Source organism: Saccopteryx bilineata, chromosome 8 (genome assembly GCF_036850765.1).
Source record: "Saccopteryx bilineata isolate mSacBil1 chromosome 8, mSacBil1_pri_phased_curated, whole genome shotgun sequence".
In the NCBI taxonomy this organism is placed as follows: domain Eukaryota; kingdom Metazoa; phylum Chordata; class Mammalia; order Chiroptera; family Emballonuridae; genus Saccopteryx; species Saccopteryx bilineata.
In genome coordinates, this window is record NC_089497.1 from 76,723,109 (window position 1) to 76,745,901 (window position 22,793).

Sequence of the window (22,793 nt, forward strand, 5' to 3'; positions counted from 1 at the left end):
GATGTGAGTTATAATTTGAGGGTGTACAATTACTTTTCAATTAAGTGATTTTATTTTATTTTATAATAATGCAGTTTTAGGTTTACAGAGAAATGAGTGGATAGTACAGAAAGTTTCATTATACCACCAAACTTCCAGTTTCTCTGGTTATTAACATCTTGCATTAGTGTGGTACCCTTGTTACAATTGATAAACCAATACTATTTTTACCTTATTAAGTAAAGCCTATAGTTTAAGGTTCATTACTGGTGTTGTATATTCTATGGGTTTTAACAAATATACAATGTCATTAATGACATGTATCCACCATTATAGTATCACACAGAATAGTTTCACTGCCAAAAGGCTCTAATTTTAAGACCCAGATATCATAACATGAGCTTTCTTTGCAACTTGTATGTATGAATTCTGCTTCTCCTGGCCAATTAGGGCAGTCTCATTCACCTGTGGTCTCTATGGAGTCAATAGCTAGTATGAATCAGTCCAAAATTAAGTTTCTTATTATTTTGGGAGAAGGGATTCTAAAGTACTATTTTCCTTCTTAGTCTTATCTGGCTTGGCTATTTTTTAGAAAATGTTGTTTCAGTTTAGTAAAGTCTTAAGTCTGTTTTCATGGCAACTAATTTAATATTCTCCTGAAGTATGTTCAAAGTGCTTTTATTTTTGTGAGGATTATTATTGATATTATGTTTATTCAGAGAATCTATCAGGTGCTTGGTTTCTGTTCAAGAGATAAGAAGAGAAAGAAAAGCATAGAGAAACATCAACTTAGTTGTGCACCCATTGATTGCTTCTCATACATCCCCAGAGTAGGACTTGAACCCTGGAGACCTAGGGTCAAGCTGGTGACCCCAGGATGAACTGGTGACCTCAGTGCTCTGGGATGATGCTCTATCCACTGTACCACTAGCGAGGGCTGGTTCCCTTTCTTTTCCAGCTGCTGCCTCTGATGCTGGTTTCTTGTTTCCTATTGTGTTCCAAATTCATTTCCACAGATTATTTACTGATCTTTGGGTTTCCTTCTTTTCAGCTATCACTCTAAAGACTCAGAGAGTTATTAATTAGAAAACTTGTGGCTATTTTAGAGTTCCTGACTTTCAAAATTTTCTTACTGATTGTTGAGTATTCTGTTAGCCAGAGAGACAGTAAATTGCAGTGGAAATAATAAAGGACTTAAACATCAGAAGAGTTTCAAGCTCGGTCATATACTAGGCATGTGAAGCCCTTAGTAGGTGGGAGTAAAGGTGCCTGATCTCCCTTTAAATGTGTTAGTCTCTCTGCCTAGAATATTTATCCTTCTCAATTCTACCTGAAAAAAATCCTATTATGCCTTCAAAATCCATATCATAGACAATCTTCTTCCTATAAGAAGCCTTTCTAGACCCTTCTAGAGCAAGTCAATTTCTTTTTCTGCCACTCATGCTTATTGTCACTTACTAATTTTTTTCTTCTTCATGTCAGTAACAGGGCTATTATAAAAATAAAATGAGAAGTTCATTAAAAGATACATTTCAAGTTATAAAGTTTCTATAGATTTTGTTTTTAGTTGACATTGTACACTTGACCAAATTGTGGCTCTTGTTCTCAGAGAGCTCAGCATGTAATAAGTATTTGACAGCACAGGGATGGTTGTTTGTTTATTCCTTAGTTCAAAAGATGTTTTCCCAGGCACCAGGTATGCCCAAAGTCCTATGTAAGGAAGCATAACAAATATAATAAAATGTTTCAAAAATGTGATAAAGTGTAATACTTAAAAGCTAAAAGCAAACAAATAAGACCAAGAATTAGTAACAAGGGCTCTGAAATTGACAATTTACATCTTAGTTCACAATCAAAAGAAACAACAACTGGGGAACTATGAAAGGACTGCTCCCCTGCTCTAGCTATCATCATGTCCACTTGGAAGAGAACCCAGAGTTTATCAGTGTAACTTATTGAATAACCGTTAGTTATCCTTTAGATCTGTGTTTTTCAACCATCAGTCTATGAAAGTTAATCAGCCTGATGTTCAATGAAGAATATAGAGTCTGTAATCATTGGGTCTATAATCTTCATGCAACAACAGGATGGTTAACTCTTGCAGACTGGCATGAAATTTCTAGCAGACTGGAACCTGTCTGTGGTCTGGCAGTTGAAAAACACTGCTTTAAAGTTTATTGTATAAATATATATCTGGTAAGCTCTGTTTCTTTCTCATTAAAAGGTGTGGTTTCAATCATTGTTAATAAATCCTTTTGTCATAATGCCCCATGTCAAAAAATCCCTGTAAGTTACATATGCTGAATTATGTAAAAGTGAGTTGAATGACTCTCACTGGACTCTTAGGATCAGAAATCTGGTGCTCACACCACACAGAATGTTTATGAAATCTATTTCTTCTACATAAATCTGTTGTCACAAGGTTTATTTCTGTCTGGAGATAGATATATATATATATATTATTTAATAAAATTTATCCCTGGCCTTGGTTTCTTCATTTAGCTTGTATTGAGGGCTTCCAGATCTTTTCCTGACCACTGAGCTCTTCGCTGTGAGTTTCTTGATCAACATTGATATTAAAAGTGATTTTCCATCTTTTGGACTCGGTGCCATGTGAACCCTTCAGTTCTTCACAATACCCAATTACAAGTCATCCAGTCTAGCCGTTCTTTCTTTTCTTTCTTTCTTTATTTTTTTTTTAAGTAAGAAGAGGGAAGATAGAGAGAGATGCCCACATGTGCCCTGACCAGGATCCACTGGGTAACCACCATCTAGGGCTGATGCTCAAATCAACTGAGCTATCCTCAGTGCTTGAGCTGACGCTGGAACCAATCAAGCCACTGGCTGTGGGAGGAGAAGAGAGACAGAAGTGAAGGAAGAGACTGGGATTTGAACCCTGGACATTGGCACACAGGGCTGACACTCTACCCACTGAGCCAACCATCCAGGACCCAATCCAGCATTTCAGCTGCCACAAACACTTTCGCACCCACATGCACTGCCCCAAAGCTGATCCGTGATTGTTTGATCCGTGACCAATTAACATAGGTAAATACCTAATTCATTATGAAAAATCACTGATTTGCTACTTTTTTTATTGTTCATTCACTCATTCAATATTCGTTGAGGGTCAGCCCTGATGCTAAGCTCTGAGAATACAGAGATGAATGGTCCTGGCACTGCCCCCATGGCGTTCACAGTCTTATTTGAAACAATAACTACTGTGATTCTATGTGGAATTTTTAAACTCATTGCAAACAACTTTAATGAGTGTGTTTCCCTTCCCTTTCTTTTTGGTTGTTGGTTAATCCTTTAGCCTTTTGGGGTTCCTTGCCTACACAGTTGAGGGACCCGAAGTGGACTGGGCTTGATGGTGACTTCTCATGTAATACTTGTTTCTTCTAATAATTTGCTGATATATGACCTTGGAAAGATCTTAATGACTTTCCATTTTGTTTCATGAATGACATTAAAAGACAATGAATAATTAATGCATTTTTAAAGAATGTTTGTTCTGGACCTGAAGATGGCAATGGAGTAGGCAGACGCACAGCCTCCCAGCACACACCACCAAACTGGATTACAAACTAATTTATGAACAATCAGCGTGAAAAACCAACTCTGGACTACAAGAACAGCTCTCAAAAACCAAGGAGCAGGCCTGACCTGTGGTGGCGCAGTGGATAAAGCATCGACCTGGAATGCTGAGGTTGCCAGTTCAAAACCCTTGGCTTGCCTGATCAAGGCACATATGGGAGTTAATGCTTCCTGCTCCTCCCCCCTTGTGTCTCCTTTCTCTCTCTCTCACTCTCTCTCTCTTTCTGTCTGTCTCTCTCTCTCTCCTCTCTCAAATGAATAAATAAAATCTTTTTTAAAAAACCAAGGAGCGGCCCTGGCTGGTTGGCTCAGCGGTAGAGCGTCGGCCTAGCGTGCGGAGGATCCGGGTTCGATTCCCGGCCAGGGCACATAGGAGAAGCGCCCATTTGCTTCTCCACCCCTCCACCATGCTTTCCTCTCTGTCTCTCTCTTCCCCCGCAGCCAAGGCTCAATTGGAGCAAAGATGGCCCGGGCGCTGGGGATGGCTCTGTGGCCTCTGCCTCAGGTGCTAAAGTGGCTCTGGTCGCAACATGGTGACACCCAGGATGGGCAGAGCATCACCCCCTGGTGGGCAGAGCGTCGCCCCTGGTGGGCGTGCCGGGTGGATTCCAGTCGGGCGCATGCGGGAGTCTGTCTGACTGACTGTCCCTGTTTCCAGCTTCAGAAAAATGAAAGGAAAAAACAAACAAACAAAAAAAAACAAGGAGCAAAGAAGAACCCACAATAAACCTGGTAGGGAGTGCCTGAATCTCCCCTGCTTACAGGAATGGGGGGGGGGGGTAAGGCTGAGAGCCAAGAAGGGCTCTCACTCCAAGGAAAAGAGCAGAAAATACTGTTCACAGCCACTTGCATGGTGACCAGGGAACGAGGTGTGTTGAAAGGGCTGGCTTGTCTTCCAAAAAGAAAGGGGGGAGAGAGAGACAGATGGTGAGGGGCAGAGGAATGCAGGGGACAACCTAAGAAGCTGACTCATCCAGTGCTGGAAGTGACCATAGCTGGGGGAAGGACTGATCCTTCTACAAAAGAAAACACTGAAGTGCTTTCAGGTCACAGATCTCCAGAAATCTCTCCAGCTCCAATCAGCGCAACAAGACACAGCTGAAAACAAGAAATGGGGAGTAGGGGCAGTAACTCAGGTCTCCATAGAGATCTGAGATACACCTCCCCCTACTGAAGCTGAGAAAACACCTTGTCCCCAGAGAGAGTAACTAGCAGAAGAGACCTTCAGAGTCTCAGATTACAGCCACCGCATTCCTGGATACAGTTTCAAATAAACTCCCCTGCTAAGATCAGTAAACAAGACTGTCACCTGTTAAAAAAACAAACAAACAAGGCTCTGGCCGGTTGGCTCAGTGGTAGAGCGTCAGCCTGGCGTGCAGGGGTCCTGGGTTCGATTCCTGGCCAGGGCACACAGGAGGAGTGCCCATCTGCTTCTCCAACCCTCCCCCTCTCCTTCCTCTCTGTCTCTCTCTCTTCCCCTCCTGCAATGAGGCTCCATTGGAGCAAGGATGGTCCAGGCACTGGGGATGGCTCCTTGGCCTCTGCCCCAGGTGCTAGAGTGGCTCTGGTCGCGGCAGAGCCATGCCCCGGAGGGGCAGAGCATCGCCCCCTGGTGGGCAGAGCGTCGCCCCCTGGTGGGCATGCTGGGTGGATCCTGGTTGGGCACATGCGGGAGTCTGTCTGACTGTCTCTCCCCATTTCCAGCTTCAGAAAAATAAAAGAAAAAGAAAAACAAACAAACAAATCAAGACTTCAAAGCAGCCCAAATCCGAAAGTGGATTACAAATAATAACTGATGCCAACCAAAGAAGACCTAGAAATAACGCAATTGAAAATTGGAGGCAGACAACACCAAGCCTAGACTCAACCAGCTCTACAAACAAAACACCCAAACAAGAGACATAATGAGAAGACAGAGAAGTGCAATCCAAATGAAACCACAAGTGAGACATCCAGGAAATGAGCTGAGTGATATGGAAATAACCAAACTTCCGGATGCAGAGTTCAAAATAATGATTTTAAGGACATTTAGGGATCTTAGAACAACAATGGATGGTCATTACAAACACCTAAATAAAGAAATAGCAAGTACAGAAAAGGATATTGAAATATTTAAAAAGAATCAGTTGAAGATGATGAATACAATATCAGAAATGAAGACCATAAAGGAAGCAATTAAAAACAGGATGGATAGAGCTGAGGATTGAATCAGCGAGTTGGAGAACAAGTAGAATGAAGGCATAAAAGCAGAGAAGAAAAAAGAAAAGAGACTCAAAAAGTCTGAGGAAACTCTTAGAGAGCTCTGTGACAACATGAAGAGAAATAACATCTGCATCATAGGGGTTCCTGAAGAAGAAAAAAAAAAACAAGGGATAGAGATTTTGTTCAATCATATCATAGCTGAAAACTTCCCTAAACTAATGCAGGAGAAACTCTCACAAGTTCAAAAAGCACAAAGTACTCCATTAAAGAGAAACCCAAAGAAACCTACACCAAAACACATCATAATTAAAATACCAAAACTAAGTAATACAGAGAAAATATTAAAAGCTGCTAGAGGAAAAAACAGGCTATCACCTACAAAGGAGCCCCACTAAGAATGACATCAGACTTCTCAACAGAAACACTTGAGGCCAGAAGAAAAGAGCAAGAAATATTCAAAGTAATGCAGAACAAGAACCTAAAACCAAGACTACTTTATCCAGCAAGGCTATCATTTAAAATTGAAGGAGAAATAAAAAGCTTCCAGACAAAAAAAACACACAAAACACTCAAGGAATTCATTACAACCAAACCAATGCTGCAGGAAATGTTAAGGGGCCTGTTGTAAACAGATCAAGAGGAAAAAGAATATAGCAAAAGAGGAATACAGCTATAAAGAATAAAATGGCAATAAACAACTACATATCAATAATAACCTTATATGTAAATGGATTCAATGATCCAATCAAAAGACATAGGGTAGCTGCATGGATAAGAAGAGAGGACCCATACATATGCTGTCTATAAGAGACATACCTTAAAACAAAAGATCCACATAGACTGAAATTAAAAGGATGTAAAAAAAACATTTTGTGCAAATGAAAATGAAAAAAAAGCTGAGGTAGTAATACTTATAATACTTATATCAGACAAAGTGGACTTTAAAACAAAGGACATAGGGCCCTGGCCGGTTGGCTCAGTGGGAGAGCGTCAGCCTGGCATGCGGGGGACCCGGGTTCGATTCCCAGCCAGGGCACATAGGAGAAGCGCCCATTTGCTTCTCCACCCCCACCCCCTCCTTCCTCTCTATCTCCCTCTTCCCCTCCCGCAGCCAGGGCTTCATTGGAGCAAAGATGGCCCGGGCGCTGGGGTTGCCTCCTTGGCCTCTGCCTCAGGCGATAGAGTGGCTCTGGTCGCAGCAGAGCGACACCCTGGAGGGGCAGAGCATTACCCCCTGGTGGGCAGAGTGTCGCCCCTGGTGGGCGTGCCGGGTGGATCCCGGTCAGTTGCATGCGGGAGTCTGTCTGACTGTCTCTCCCCATTTCCAGGTTCGGAAAAATACAAAACAACAACAACAAACAAACAAAAAAAAACAACAAAGGACATAGTAAGAGATAGATAAAGAAGGCCACTACATAGTGATAAAGGGAACAATCCAACAGGAAGATATAACTATTATAAATATCTATGAACCTAAATATATAAAGCAGACTTTGATGGATATAAAGGGCAAGATCAAGAGCAATATTATAATAGTAGGGGATTTCAATACTCCACTAATATCACTAGATAAATCCTCAAGAAAGAAAATGAACAAAGAAACAACAGACTTAAAGGACACACTAGATCAACTCGATTTAATAAATATCTTCAGAACCTTTTACCCTAAAGTAGCAGAATATACATTCTTTTCAAGTGCTCATGGTAATTCTTTAGAATAGACCACATGTTAGGGCACAAAAGTGGTCTCAACAAATTTAAGAAGATTGAAATCATACAAGCATTTTCTCTGATCACAATGGCATGATATTTGAAATTAACCACAACAGAAAAACTCAAAAATTCTCAAACATATGGAAACTAAATAGCAGGTTGTTAAATAATGAATGGATAAAACTGAGATCAAAGAAGAAATTAAAAAATTCCTAGAAATGAATGATAATGAGCATGCAACAACTCAAAATATACGGGACACAGCAAAAGCAGTACTGAGAGGCAACTTCATATCATTACAGGCACACTTTAAGAAGCTAGAAAAAGCTCAAATAAACAACTTGACCCTGCATCTAAAACAACTAAAAAAGAACAGCCAAGAAAACCCAAATGTAATAGAAGAAATAAAATAATAAAGATCAGAGCAGAAATGAATGACATAAATGCTAAAGAAACAATACAGAGGATCAATGAAACTAGGAGCTGGTTCTCTGAAAAGGTAAACAAGATCGATGAACCTTTAACTAGACTCACCAAGAAAAAGAGAGAGAGGACTCAAATAAATAAAATTAGAAATGAGAGTGGAGATATAACAACTGACACAACAGGAATACAAAATATTGTAAGAAAATACTATGAAGAACTGTATACCAAAAAACTAGACAACCTAGATGAAATGAACAAATTCCTTGAAACATACAATCTTCCAAAAATCAATCTAGAAGAATCAGAAAACCTAAATAGACCGATTACACCAAATGAGATTGAAACAGTTATCATAAAACTCCCAACAAAGAAAAGTCCTGGGCCTGATGGCTTCACAAGTGAATTCTACCAAATATTCAAAGAAGAACTAACTCCTATCCTTCTCAAACTATTTCAAAAAATTCAAGAGGAAGGAAGACTTCCCAACTCCTTTTATGAGGTGAGCATAATTCTGATTCCCAAACCAGGCAAAGACAACACAAAGAAAGAAAATTATCCGCCTATATCCCTGATGAATATAGATGCTAAAATCCTCAAAAAAATATTAACAAACCGAATCCAACAATATATGGAAAAAATCATACACCATGATCAAGTGGGATTTATTCTTGGGAGGCAAGGCTGGTACAATATTCATAAATTAATCAATGTGATTCATCACATAAACAAAAGGAAGGAGAAAAACCACATGATAATTTCAATAGATGCAGAAAAAGCATTTGATAAAATCCAGCACCCATTCATGATCAAAACTCTCAACAGAGGAACATACCTCAACATGAAAAAAGCCATTTATGACAAACCCACAGCTAACATCATACTCAATGGGCAAAAATTAAAAGCAATCACCTTAAGATCAGGAACAAGGCAGGGGTGCCCCCTTTCACCACTCTTATTCATTCAACATAGTTCTGGAAGTCCTAGACACACCAATCAGACAAGAAAAAGAAATAAAAGACATTCAAATTGGAAAAGAAGAAGTAAAACTTTATTATTTGCAGATGATCTGATACTGTATATAGAAAACCCTATAGTCTCAGTCAAAAAACTACTAGACCTGATAAATAAATTCAGCAAAGTGGCAGGATATAAAATCAATACTCAGAAATCAGAGGCATTTTTATACACCAACAATGAACAGTCAGAAAAAGAAATTAAGGAAACAATCCCTTTCACTATTACAACCAAAAAAATAAAGTACCTAGGAATAAATTTAACCAACAGACTAAAGACTTGTACTCAGAAAATTATAAAACATTGATAAAAGAAATCAGAGAAGATACAAACAAGTGGAAGCATATACCGTGCTTATGGTTAGGAAGAATAAACAACAAAAATGTCTATATTACCCAAAGCAATTTATAAATTCAATGCAATACCAATTAAAATACCAATGACATACTTTAAAGATATAGATCACATATTCCAAAAAATTTACTTGGAACCAAAAAAGAACATGAATAGCCTCAGCAATCTTAAAAAGGAAGAATATAGTGGGAGGTATCACACTTCCTGATATCAAGTTATACTACAAGGCCATTGTACTCAAAACAACCTGATACTAGCATAAGAACAGGCATATAGATCAATGGAACAGAACAGAGAACCCAGAAATAAACCCACACCCTTATGGACAACTGATATTTGACAAAGGAGGTAAGAGCATACAATGGAGTAAAGACAACCTTTTCAAAAAATGGTGTTGGAAAAATTGGACAGCTACCTGCAAAAAAATAAAACTATACCACCATCTTATACCATTCACAAAAATAAACTCAAAATGGATAAAAGACTTAAATGTAAGTCGTGAAACCATAAGCATCTTAGAAGAAAACATAGGCAGTAAGCTCTCTGATATTTCTCACAGCAATATATTTGCTGATTTATCTCCATGGGGAAGTGAAATAAAAGACAGGATAAACAAATGGGACTATATCAAACTAAAAAGCTTTTGCGCAGCTAAAGACAATAAGAACAGAATAAGAAGAAAAACTACACAATGGGAGGACATATTTGACAATATGTCAGATAAGGGGTTAATAACCAAAATTTATAAAGAACTTGTAAAACTCAATACCAGGAAGACAAACAATCCAATCAAAAAATGGGCAAAAGAAATGAATAGACATTTCTCCAAAGAGGACATACAGATGGCCAATAAGCATATGAAAAAATGCTCAACATCACTAATCATTAGAGAAATGCAGATTAAAACCACAATGAGATATCACCTCACACCAGTCAGAATGGTGCTCATCAGCAAAACAACACAGAGTAAGTGCTGGCGAGGATGTGAAGAAAAGGGAACCCCCTGCACTGCTGGTGGGAATGCAGTGGTGCAGCCTCTATGGAAAACAGTATGGAGATTCCTCAAAAAATTAAAAATCAAACTGCCTTTTGACCCAGGTATCCCACTTTTAGAAATATACCCTAAGAACACCATAGACATTAAATAAGAAAAAAGGTGGTCACAGTGATGGCACGGTAGGAAGCGATACCGAAAATCTCCTCATAAACTTAACAAGTTCTTCAACCAGAAACAGAAAAACCTATCCTTGGAGTCTTCAGATGCTTCACAACACACCCGAAGGTAGGATCGAGCGAAAGATTGGCTAAATATATGGTCAAACCCCGGGGGAAATAAGGAGTAAGAAATGCTCCGCCTTCCTCTCTAATCCAAACAGGATGGCTTTCACTGAGAACTGAGAATATAGAAATTAAGGCGGGCATAGGGAGTGATTAGATCCAGACCACGGTACAAACAGCCAAACCAGGCTGTGGCACGGAGATCCAAGCCGTGGAAAAACCTGGGCAATTCAAGCTAACACGCGCGCCAAACCCAGACAAAGAAAGAGAAGTGGGGCAGCCATTTTCCACATCTCCTGGTTGGCGCACGCGTGGTTAGTGGGCAAGAGATTCCTACGAACACTTCAGGGGTGGGCGCAGCCCATGCTAACCCACAGAGAAGCAGAGTCAGAGGCCTCTGTGTGGGCACAAAGCAGCATCTCCTAGGAGCCCCAGAGCCCTGAGGGGACCGGGCACGGGGAGGGAGCTGGAGCCAACTCCAATGGCAGAACTTTTCTGTGTGGGAGGAGGGCTTTCTCGGAGCGAGAGGCGTCCAGCCTGAGCCTCATAATCTGGTCAGCGCGCACGCATGGAGAGTGGGCAGGAGATTCCTCCGAATTCCTCAGGGGTGGGCACCCGTGTTTTCCCTCAGAGGAGCAGAGTGAGAGGCCTGTGAGCGGGCCAGGAGCGGAAGCCCCAGCGCCCTGGGAAAGCCGCATGGGGACAGAGCGTAAAAGCCAATTCCAAAGCTCGATCTTTTCCATGTGGGTAGGGATTTCACTTGAAGTGTGACCTGTCTGGTCTGACATCCTGGTGGGTGTGCACGGAGAGTGGGCAAGAGATTCCTCCGAATGCCTCAGGAGTGGGCACTCGAGTTATCCCACAGAGGGGCAGAGCCAGAGGTCTTTGAGTGGGAGGAAGCCACGCCTGATTATGCTAGCAGCTCTGACTGACTAAGCCTTACTCAGAACCCTGTGCTGAGTGGGAATAGAGTGGGGAGTTGCCAGGCTCTTTGAGCCTCTTACTATCCAGGCAGAGGCAGCAGCGACCCCATAGCTGGATTATCAGGCTTCTAATTGAGGAAGGAAAGACTAGGAGAGAGGCTCCAGGAACACTCTCACAGTGAGAGACCCTCTCACTTTCGGAGCCTATAAACACTAATGAGCCTTGACTGCCAACGAGACTGAAGCCCAATACATGACATCGCCATAGAGAATTACCAGCTGCAAACCTCTTCCAGATTGTGCCACAGGAGCAGAACCTGGGGTACAAAGTCACCGACCGGAAAGACAGAAAAGAAAAAGCAAGACGACAACCTCTCAAAATCAAGAATAATCTGCAGACTTTATAACCTATCCCATTTTATTATATTTGTTCGTCTGTGTCTCTTTTCTTCATTCTTGATTTTTTTTTCTACTCCAATTTGGTCATTTAATTCTCTCTCAGTCTTACTCTCGCCTCTCTTTGAACTACACTACCCATAAGTGTTACATCTCACATTATCTTTTCTTTCCTCCTCCTTTCTCTCTATGAGGGTTGCAATCCAAAACCCCTAACTCTCTCTTTCTCTCTCCTCCTTTTTCTTTTTTCTTTTTTAAGTGGTTCCATCTTTTCTCTCTCTCTCTTTCTCTCTTTTCTCCCTCTATATTAGTCTCTTCCTCTCTCCTTTAAGTCTTCTCTCATTCAAACCTCAATAACAAACAAATTATCTTATCTGGGACTCAAACTTAAGTTTGTGGCATTTTGGAGGGGTTTTACTTCACCTTTTTAACACATTAACAGTGCTCCCATCCCTGGCTCTCCATTTTATCTAGTTCTTGTTCCACTAAATACAATAGTAATTTTTTAATTTTCCACCCCTTTTTCCTGTTTCCCTCTTATTCTTCTCATCATACCTCTGAGTCAGCCAACACCTAAAAGAAAATCATTTTATTCTAGACCCAAATTTTTTCCTAATTTGCTTTTTGTGGGTCTATACTGCTCCCACCTTTTTTATATATAAATATTTTTTTTTATTTATTTTTCTTTTTTTTTTCTTTTTCCTTTACTCCTATATTACTTCTCCCCAATTCAGGCCCTCCACTACAGGTATTGTTTGTTCTATTTAGTACAATATAATTCACAGTTCATCACAAGATTTTCTCAAAAAAGAGGGGAGAGGAGAGGAGAGGAAAAAAGGAGGGGAAGGAATTATTCCCTTTTTTTCCTCAAATTTTTATCCTATTTTATTTTTCTTTATTTAATGATTAATTTTTTTAAAAAAACGCAATTTTTTATTTTTATTTATTTTTATCCTTTTATTCCTTATAAAATCTCATTAATACTATCAAGAAAACCACCCTCAGATGCCATTAAAGAAGAGAAAATTGAATATCATGGATACAAAAGAAAGAGAGGTAACACAGAGAGATGAGGAAAAATCTATGGAGAAAAAATTTAATATATTGGAAATCTTGGATTTAAACAACAGAGAATTTAAAATAGAAATCCTAAAAATACTCACAGATATACAAGAAAACACAGAAAGGCAATTTAGGGAGCTCAGAAAACAACTCGATGAATACAAAGAGTATATCTCCAAGGAAATTGAAACTATAAAAACAAATCAAACAGAGATGAAAAACTCAATTCATGAGCTGAAAAATGAGGTAACAAGCTTAGCTAATAGAACAGGCCAGATAGAAGAGAGGATTAGCGAAATAGAAGACAAGGAACTTGAGGCTCAACAAAGAGAAGAAGAAAGAGATTCAAAAATTAAAAAAAATGAGATAGCCCTGCAGGAATTATCTGACTCCATCAAAAAGAATAACATAAGAATAAAAGGTATATCAGAGGGAGAAGAGAGAGAAAATGGAATGGAGAACATACTCAAACAAATAATAGATGAGAACTTCCCAAGCCTGTGGAAAGAACTAAAGCCTCAAGTTCAAGAAGCAAACAGAACTCCGAGTTTTCTTAACCCCAACAAACCTACTTCAAGGCACATCATAATAAAATTGGCACAAACCAACTGCAAAGAAAAAATTCTCAAGGCAGCCAGGGAAAAGAAGAATACAACATATAAAGGAAGGCCCATTAGATTATCATCAGATTTCTCAACAGAAACTCTACAAACTAGAACAGAGTGGACCCCAATATTTAAAGTCTTGAAAGAGAGGAACTTTCAGCCACGAATACTATACCCATCAAAGCTATCCTTCAAATATGAAGGAGAAATAAAAACATTCACAGATACAGAAAAGAGGAGAAAATTTATCACCAGAAAACCCCCACTCCAGGAAATACTAAAGGGGATTCTCCAATCAGATACAAAGAACAAAAAAACAACAACAACAAAGCCACAAGGAAAAGCTCCAAGAAGAACATAACAAAACCAACTTTAAACTGTGACAACAATAAGAAAGGGGGGGAGAGGATGAAGATTAACAGTAGCAAAGGGCGATGGAGGGCAAAAGTACTCACAAAATAGTGCACTACAATGAACAGGGTAGGAACCCTTTTCATTACTTAATAGTAACCACCATTAAAAAAACCACCACAGAAGCACATGATTTAAAAAAGATAGCAACAGAGGAAAGATGTATGGAAACAACCAAATAAAAACAAAAGATAGAAAAACGAAAGAGAAGAATCAAACAAGGCACAAAACTAACAGAAAGCAATCTATAAAATGGCAATGAGGAACTCACAAGTGTCAATAATTACACTAAATGTAAACGGATTAAACTCACCAATAAAAAGGCACAGAGTAGCAGAATGGATCAAAAAAGAAAATCCAACTATATGCTGCCTACAAGAAACTCATCTAAGTAACAAGGATAAAAACAAATTCAAAGTGAAAGGCTGGAAAACAATGCTCCAAGCAAATAACATCCACAAAAAAGCAGGCATAGCAATACTCATATCTGATGATGCTGACTACAAGACAGCAAAAGTACTCAGAGACAAAAATGGCCATTTCATAATGGCTAAGGGAACACTGAATCAAGAAGACATAACAATTCTTAATATATATGCACCAAATCAAGGAGCACCAAAATATATAAGAAAGCTACTTATTGACCTTAAAACAAAAACTGACAAAAATACAATCATACTTGGAGACCTCAATACACCGCTGACGGCTCTAGATCGGTCATCCAAACAGAGAATCAACAAAGACATAGTGGCCTTAAACAAAACACTAGAGCACCTGGATATGATAGACATCTACAGGACATTTCATCCCAAAGTGACTGAGTATACATTTTTCTCCAGTGTACATGGATCATTCTCAAGAATTGACCATATGTTGGGCCACAAAAACAACATCAGCAAATTCAGAAAAATTGAAGTTGTACCAAGCATATTTTCTGATCATAAAGCCTTGAAACTAGCAAAAAAAAAGCAAAAAAGAGGAAAAAAATCCCACAAAAATGTGGAAACTAAACAACATACTTTTTAAGAATGAATGGGTCAAAGAAGAAATAAGTGCTGAGATCAAAAGATATATACAGACAAATGAAAATGACAATAAGACATATCAGAATCTATGGGATGCAGCAAAAGCAGTGATAAGAGGGAAGTTCATATCACTTCAGGCCTATATGAACAAACAAGAGAGAGCCCAAGTGAACCACTTAACTTCACACCTTAAGGAACTAGAAAATGAAGAACAAAGACAACCCAAAAGCAGCCGAAGAAAGGAGATAATAAAAATCAGAGCAGAAATAAATGAAATAGAGAACAGAAAAACTATAGAAAAAATTAATAGAACAAGGAGCTGGTTCTTTGAAAAAATCAACAAAATTGACAAAACCTTGGCAAGACTTACCAAGGAAAAAAGAGAAAGAATTCATATAAACCAAATCCAAAATGGAAGAGGAGAAATCACCATGGACATCGTAGATATACAAAGAATTATTGTGTAATACTATGAAAAACTTTATGCCACTAAATTCAACAACCTAGAAGAAATGGATAAATTCCTAGAACAATACAACCTTCCTAGACTGAGTCAAGAAGAAGCAGAAAGCCTAAACAGACCTATTAGTAGAGAAGAAATAGAAAAAAACATTAAAAACCTTCCCAAAAATAAAAGTCCAGGCCCAGATGGCTATACCAGCGAATTTTATTAAACCTTCAAAGAAGACTTGGTTCCTATTGTACAGAAAGTCTTCCAAAAAATTGAAGAAGAAGCAATACTTCCAAACACATTTTATGAGGCAAACATAACCCTTATACCAAAACCAGGCAAGGATGGCACAAAAAAAACACAAAACTACAGACCAATATCTCTAATGAATACAGATGCTAAAATACTAAACAAAATACTAGCAAATCGAATACAACAACATATTAAAAAAATAATAGATCATGATCAAGTGGGATTCATCCCAGAATCTCAAGGATGGTTCAACATACGTAAAACGGTTTACATAATACACCATATCAACAAAACAAAGAACAAGAACCACATGATATTATCAATAGATGCAGAAAAGGCTTTCGATAAAATACAACACAATTTTATGTTTAAGACTCTCAACAAAATGGGTATAGAAGGAAACTATCTCAACATGAAAAAGGCCATATATGATAAACCATCAGCTAACATCATACTAAATGGCACAAAACTGAAGGCTTTCCCCCTTAAATCAGGAACAAGACAGGGTTGTCCACTCTCTCCACTCTTATTTAATGTGGTACTAGAGGTTCTTGCCACAGCAATCAGACAAGACAAAGAAATAAAAGGCATCCATATCAGAAAAGAAGAAGTAAAGGTATCACTTTTTGCAGATGATATGATCCTATACATCAAAAACCCCAAAGAATCCACAAAAAGACTTCTAGAAAAAATAAGTCAATACAGTAAGGTCGCAGGATACAAAATTAACATACAGAAGTCAATAGCCTTTCTATATGCCAACAATGAAACATTTGAGAATGAACTCAAAAAAATAATCCCCTTCACGATTGCAACAAAAAAAATAAAATACCTAGGAATAAACATAACAAAGAATGTAAAGGACTTATACAATGAAAACTATAAACCATTATTAAGGGAAATCAAAAAAGACATTATGAGATGGAAGAATATTCCTTGTTTAGGTAGAATAAATATAATCAAGATGGCCATATTACCCAAAGCTATATACAAATTTAATGCAATTCCCATCAAAATTCCAATGACATTTTTTAAAGAAATGGAGCAAAAAATAATCAGATTTATATGGGACTATAAAAAGCTCCAAATAGCCAAAGCAATCCTAAAGAAAAGGAATGAAGCTGGGGCATTACAATACCTGACTTCAAACTATATTATAGGGCCACAACAATCAAAACAACATGGTATTGGCAGAAAAATAGACACTCAGACCAATGGAACAGAATAGAAAGCCCAGAAATAAAACCACATATATATAGTCAAATAATTTTTGATAAAGGGGCCAACAACACACAATGGAGAAAAGAAAGCCTCTTCAAAAAATGGTGCTGGGAAAACTGGAAAGCCACATGCAAAAGAATGAAGCTGGACTACAGTGTGTCCCCCTGTACGAAAATTAACTCAAAGTGGATCAAAGATCTAAACATAAGACCTGAAACAATAAAGTACTTAGAAGAAGACATAGGTACCAAACTCATGGACCTGGGTTTTAAAGAGCATTTTATGAATTTGACTCCACAGGCAAGAGAAGTGAAAGCAAAAATTAATGAATGGGACTACATCAGACTAAGAAGTTTTTGCTCAGCAAGAGAAATTGATAACAAGATAAACAGACAGCCAACTAATTGGAAAATGATATTTTTAAACACCTGCTCAGATAAGGGCCTAATATCCAAAATATACAAAGAACTCATAAAACTCAATGACAAACAAACAAACAATTCAATAAAAAAATGGGAAGAGGATATGAACAGACACTTCTCCCAGGAAGAAATACAAATGGCCAACAGATATATGAAAAGATGCTCATCTTCTTTAGTTATTAGAGAAATGCAAATCAAAACTGCAATGAGATACCACCTCACACCTGTTAGACTAGCTATTATTAACAAGACAGGTAATAGCAAATGTTTGAGAGGTTGTGGAGAAAAAGGAACCCTCATCCACTGTAGGTGGGAATGTTTAGTACAACCAATATGGAAGAAAGTATGGTGGTTCCTCAAAAAACTGAAAATAGAACTACCTTATGACCCAGCAATCCCTCTATTGGGTATATACCCCAAAAACTCAGAAACATTGACTTGTAAAGACACATGCAGCCCCATGTTCATTGCAGCATTGTTCACAGCGGCCAGGACATGGAAACAACCAAAAAGCCCATCAATAGATGACTGGATAAAGAAGATGTGGCACATATACACTATGGAATACTACTCAGCCATAAGAAATGATGACATCGGATCATTTATAGCAAAATGGTGGGATCTTGACAACATTATACGGAGTGAAATAAGTAAATCAGAAAAAACCAAGAACTGCATTATTCCATACGTAGATGGGACATAAAAGTGAGACCAAGAGACATTGATAAGAGTATGGTGGTTACGGGGGGAGAGGGGAGAGGGAGAGGGAAGGGGGAGGGGGAGGGGCACAAAGAGAACTAGATAGAGGGTGACAGGACAATCTGACTTTGGGTGATGGGTATGCAACATAATTGAACTTTAAGATAACCTGGACATGTTATCTTTGAATATATGTATCTTGATTTACTGATGTCACCCCATTAAAAATAAATACAAAAAAAAAAAAGAACACCATAGAACTGTTCCAAAAGGAGAAATGCACCCCATGTTTATGGCAGCTATTGTTCACAATAGTGAAGGTCTGGAAACAGCCCAAGTGTCTGTCAGAGGACGAGTGGATTAAAAAGCTTTGGTACATATACACTATGGAATACTACTCAGCCATAATTAATGATGACATTGGATCATTTACAATAACATGGATGAACCTTGATAACATTATACAGAGTGAAATTTAAATCAGAAAAAACTAAGAAGTATATGAATCCATACATAGATGGGACATAAAAATAAGACTCAGAGACATGGACAAGAGTGTGATGGTAACAGGGGGTGGGTGGGTGGGGTGGTGAGGGGGCGAGGAAGGAGAGAGAAGGGGTTGGGTGGAGGTGAGGGGCACAAAGAAAATCAGATAGAAGTTTACAGAAGACAATTTGACTTTGGGCGAGGGGTATGCAACATAATCAAATGTGAAATTAACCTAGAGATGTTTTCTCGGAACATATGTACCGTGATTTATCTATGTCATTTCATTAAAATTAATAAAAATTAATGTTTGTTGGCTACCCAAAGTGCAATTTCTGGTTTGAAGAATAGGATACATCAGTGGGTTCTATACTATCTTTATTGTTTAATTTGTAGAAATATTTTCAAAATAAATATCTATGGATAAAACAACAGAAATAATTTACATTACACATTAAGAAGCCAAAACAATGTGCCTTATACTCTTTGGGTACTTATGAGTTTGGGGGATCTTGTGGAATAAAAACTTTCATTAGCAAAGCAGTACAGTGCATCTCAAATTCTCATTGGTCATAAGATTTCATATGAAGCCAACTAGACAGTGTGTTTTACAACTGATTGTAGGTGTTATAGTAGAAAAATTTCTAGTCTCTTGTAAGTCTCCTCATAGACACTTAAATATTTCTTACAGTTCCTAGAAACAAAAAGGCATTGACTAGCTATCACCTTGATGTTTCATCAATTATAAAATGTACTCTTTCCTCTACTCTTTAACATTTCTGAAATTGGGGCACCAATTGCAATTGATGGCATACTGTAGTGAAATGGGTGCATCTTTGTCCTCTATGAGTTGTAGTCAATAAAACAATAATAGTACTGTCATCTCAGATTAGATGATGATAGGGCATTAGCTATGTGAACTGTAGGCAAGTTACTTAAATGCTTTGTGCCATATATCCCATATTGATCATCACTGCACAGTGCCTAGTACAAAATAAACCACAGAAATGCAATTATATGCTTTTTATTGCATTGTTTTATATTTCTCCTTAGACTATTTCTGTGATACAAGGTAGAATCTAAATTAAATTAATTTTTTACATTACTAATAGTAAGTGGGATATTTTTGTGATTACTTAGTTATTCAAATTATTATTTTATCATATGTTGATTTATTTTTATTATGAAAAGTGATCAAGGAAATGACAGGGAAATAAATATGGAGGTGAATTACAATATATACTTGCATAATGTCTCATGTTTTCAAAACCACTTAGTGGTAAAGAGCAAGGCATTATCTTCCTTTATAGAAGGGAAGAAATTGATTGACTTACTCAAAGACACTCAGATACTTTTCTCATTCTTAGTCCAGAGCTCTCTTTTGCTTTAAAAATCTTACCCACACCCACAGCATCAACTCTCACTACTTTTTTATTGCCATTTGTGTTTTCAGAAGTCCTCTCTCATTTTTAAAATATTCCCACTATATATCTCACCATCACCCAACATGTTATACATCAGTGGTATTCAACTTGGTCCCTACCGCCCACTAGTGGGCATTTCAGCTTTCATGGTGGGTGGTAGCGGAGCAACCAAAGTATAAATAAAAAGATAGATTTAACTATAGTAAGTTGTTTTATAAAGATTTATTCTGCCAAACTTAGTGAAAATTCGACATAAACTACTTGGTAAGTAATTATTATTATATGCTCTAACTCTGCTTTATAAATTTTATAAAGTAAAGTTACTTCCCTACTTTATAAATCACCATTACTGTGGAACTGGTGGGCGGTTAGAAAATCTTACTACTAACAGAGATACAAATGTGGGCAGTAGTTATAAAAAGGTTGACTACCCCTGTTATAGATGAACCAACTGTTTTTTCTTGGTAACAAATTCTAGAGTTTACTCTCTAGGTTTAATTCTTTCAACAGTGCAATTATCCTCTCCCCAAAACGCAGTCATAGTTAGCTCCTCCCCTTTCCTCAACATCCTCCCTCACAGCAAATCAATACAACTTTTTTTTCTGTCATTCCTCTCAAGTGTCTTTTCTTTAAATCTCTGCCACAATTTTTTCTAGATAGGACTTTTAAAACAGTTCTTTAGTCCTATAATTTATTGTGTACTCAGCCAGATTAACCCTTTATGTGTGTCACAGAACTTTCCAAAGACCCAATATTGGGCAGAATGAAGTTTAAGGACTAACACTGAAGGATCTCAGGTCTGACTAGTGTTGTCATTTGGTCACAGATCACTGGGTAACAATGGGCCTGTTTGAACAGGAGAAACTAAGATTGTGGTTCCAGCCAAGAGAAGATAATGCCAGTCTAGACCAACAGTGCTCTCTACATCTTCTCCCTAACAATATAAATTGACCTTTTATTATCTTCAACATAAAACTTCTCTTTCTACACAGCCAGTTCTTTCAATAAAACTTGGACACACTGTGCTTGTTTCTGTTCTGTATCTTTGCTTGTATTGCTTCCCAGTCATTCAAAGATGCATTCAGTAAACATTGATTGAGCACTTTCAAGACCAGAGGGATATAAAAATAAAGAAGATCCTGCTTTGCCCTTAGTAGCTCAGAGGAAATTAATGAGGGAGGACAAATAAGCAATTAATTATAATATATTGCAGCAAGTGCCACTGCTTGTAAAGCAATGAAGGAAACAAAGAAATCATAGCTGTGTCCAAGGCAAAAGGAAAGGCTAGAAAATGAGTGACATTTGAACTGATCCTCTTTCTCCCCTCAATTTTTCTAGATCCTGGTTAGGCATCTATTCAATGGGTCAATGCCTCTCAAATGCCTGGAGACTTGATTGTGGTGTCAACTTACCTTCATCACTTTTCAAAACTCCTTTGGAGATAACTGTTGTTATCTCTTCTTTTGGTGTTAATCATCGCCTGTTGCTTTACTGTTCCCTGTACACTTTTCTCAGTTCCCCAACTCGATCATAAACTCCTAAACACAGGGACCATATTTTATACTTTTTAGTATCCCTGTCCAGACACAGAAACTAAATATATGTTTATTAGACAAATTATTTTCATCTTTTGCATACATAGTGATTTTCATGAATAAGAAGTTATATATTGTACAGTCAGACATAAATAGAGTTAATAGAGTTCTGATGATAAAAATGAACTTTTCAGAGAGAAGAATGCACACGATTAAAAATACAGGTATAAATTCTAACATTTGAATTCATGTTAACACAATAAGTTAAAATGAATAAAAATTAAAAAAATACAGGTATAAATTCTAGTGGAATGTGTCACCAAATAATTCAGGTTACATAAGGCAGATCTTAAACTGATTATTATAATAGTAATGCTCCTGTTATTTAGTGATCAGGGAGAAATGTATACATATTTATTTAAAATAAGCACTGAAGGTAAGATAGTGATAGCATGTGATCAACAATGTATGTAGTGTTAATAGAATAAACATGCTGGGTAAAATGTGTATTGATTTTTTTAAGTTGGACTATAAAATATTTAATATTATTTATGAGGATCCAGTTTCTTTGCACAAACATAGGTGGTGGCTCCTTCGGATGCTTTTTCTGTTTTTTTTTTTTTCTGTTTTTTTTTTTTTTTTTTTTTTTTCTGAAGCTGGAAACAGGGAGAGACAGTCAGACAGACTCCCGCATGTGCCCGACCGGGATTCACCCAGCACGCCCACCAGGGGCGAGGCTCTGCCCACCAGGGGGCGATGCTCTGCCCATCCTGGGCGTCGCCATGTTGCGACCAGAGGCACTCTAGCGCCTGAGGCAGAGGCCACAGAGCCATCCCCAGCGCCCGGGCCATCTTTGCTCCAATGGAGCCTTGGCTGCGGGAGGGGAAGAGAGAGACAGAGAGGAAAGCGCGGCGGAGGGGTGGAGAAGCAAATGGGCGCTTCTCCTGTGTGCCCTGGCCAGGAATCGAACCCGGGTCCTCCACATGCTAGGCCGACGCTCTACCACTGAGCCAACCGGCCAGGGCCTGTTTTTTTAATTAATTTTACTAGGGTGACATCAATACATCAGGGTACATATATATGTTCAAAGAAACCATGTCCAGGTTATCTTCTCAATCAATTATGTTGCATACCCATCACCCAAAGTCAGATTGTCCTCCTCACCTTATATCTAGTTTTCTTTGTGCCCCTCCCCCTCCCCTTTCCCTTTCCCTCTCTCCCCAGCCCCCGTAACCACCACACTCTTATCAATGTCTCTTAGTCTCATTTTTATGTCCCACCTACGTATGCAATAATGCAGTTGGTTACTTCTGATTTT